Genomic DNA, 2,042 nt, shown 5'->3' with positions numbered 1-2,042 from the left:
ATCTAACATCAACAGTAAACCGAGGTAAGGAGTTACAAGTTCTAAAAGCTTTAAGTGGTCCCCAGGAAGGAAGACGGCCCTGTGCACTGTTACCAACACAGCTTGTGTAGTAAAAAAATAAAAGAAAAAAAGAAAAAAAAGGAGAAAATAGAGAACTTTCATAATAAAGGGCTTAAGGAGATATAACCATTATACATTAACTGCTATTAATTACTAGTGTTCCGTGGTACAAATTTAGAGAAAAATATTGATCTTTTTGGTCTGTTCTAATATTGAAATGCCTAGGTGTTGTGAATTTAGCTGAAATTGAACTTCAGCCATAATATTGACAACGCCGAAGAAAGTGTTAAAGAAAGCACTGATTGCGGCATTCTATATTTTTCGAGAACCAGATAAACTGGATATGGCCGAATACCAATTTGAAAATAAATAGCTCTGCATCACAATCATAAGTGCTATTCAAATCCATTTAAGACATCTTGAGTATGGTTCTCCAAGAGACTTCTACTATACTCACAAAGAATAAGCTAGATTTTTAAGAAAAATTATACTAAATGCTACTTTTTGCTGAATGCAGTTCTCACATTCATTCTCTATCCTGCCACCATCAGCCAAGCAAAGTGGATACAACACTTAGATACAACTGTAAGTTAGATGTGAACATATTTTAAGTCCCATATCCAGTAAGCTTTCAATATATGGTGGTTATCAGTGATGAGCAGTGAACCTGTGAAAGAAAAAATGCTGTGACAAATAAACACTCAAACCATTCTGTGTATGCAGCTGGCTGCTAATAACAACAGTGTTAACTCCTTGGACTAGACTCATCTTTCTAGCCTCAATGATTATATAAACTTAAAGATGAAATGACTGGACATAAATTCAGTCACTAATGGCAACCACTTTATTTTCTATCAGCTCACGGGGACTCCTACCCATTTGATGGACCGGGAAATACACTGGCTCATGCCTTTTTACCTGGACCAGGCCTAGGAGGAGATGCCCACTTCGACGAGGATGAACGCTGGACTGATGGTAGCAGTATAGGTACAGCATCCCATCTCTCTTTCTACTCCACATCCTTTTCAAATCTCAAACTTCTTATACTAACTTTAATTTGCTAATTGCTTTGATTAGTAATAATTATTGAGCCCCTGCTAACTGCCCATCACTATGTGCTTTAAATGCATAATTTAATTCAATTTGCTCATAATGCTATATATATATAGAAGATGGAAGCTCAGGCTATGGAGTTGTGCAACGATGGGTTCACTTTGCTGTACCCCTACAGTGATTTGCTATGTGTCTTTGGGCAACTTAGTCAACTTTTCTGAGCCTCAGTTTCCTCATTTATAAAATAGGACTATAAGTAAATCCCACCTCACAGGATTGTTGTTTGAATTAAATGAGACAATGCTTATACAGTGCTTAGCACAGTGCTTGCACTATATTAATAATTCAATAAATTATACTTATTTCTTTATGTTTCTCAGAAATTTAAGTTTTTTAATTGAAGGAGAAAGAAGAACAGCAACTATGATATTTAAGAATTATATATAATTCTGATTTGTAAAATAAACTCTGTCTTATCTCCAAATAATTCTAATTGGAGACAGTTCTTAAAAAAAAAATGGCTACTAACTGATCCTGAAAAGGAAATTAGTACCTTTTTGACAGTGGGAATTCACCACCATTGTGATGCTTTGCTGTGAAAACCTAACCTGTGTAAAATTATGATATTGTCTCCATTTCACACTTTGCATTTCTTTTTCATTCTCCTTCCTTTCCATTTAAGGTAGACTTAAGGCAATCTAATGCACCACAACTGGAACTCTGGCTCTCACCTTCCCCCTTATTTGCAAAGCCTTTCTACGAGTCTGAGGGAGAGGAAAGCATATATGTAATACAATTTAATAAATCAAAAGCAAAACCCAGCATTGCCTGGAGATCCTGTCTTTCAGTCCTGCTTTCTCAAAGCCATCTTCCTCCTGCTATCCAGTCACTATAATTTATTGAATAGCTATCATTTTTCCAAATATTGG

General features: G+C 35.7%; 1 long non-coding RNA gene across 1 annotated transcript in view; it reads left to right on the top strand.

Annotated features, from left to right (window-relative positions):
- Window positions 1-897: 897 nt before the first annotated feature.
- Window positions 898-2,042, top strand: part of LOC111734234 — a 4,140-nt gene continuing 2,995 nt past the window's right edge. Inside the window, exon 1 of the long non-coding RNA XR_002778382.1 lies at window positions 898-1,047. This is a non-coding gene — a long non-coding RNA (uncharacterized LOC111734234). The remainder of the gene's footprint in view (window positions 1,048-2,042) is intronic.

This window comes from Pteropus vampyrus, unplaced genomic scaffold (genome assembly GCF_000151845.1).
Source record: "Pteropus vampyrus isolate Shadow unplaced genomic scaffold, Pvam_2.0 Scaffold892, whole genome shotgun sequence".
NCBI classification, from domain to species: Eukaryota; Metazoa; Chordata; class Mammalia; order Chiroptera; family Pteropodidae; genus Pteropus; species Pteropus vampyrus.
This window is presented reverse-complemented; position numbering and strand designations above follow the sequence as displayed.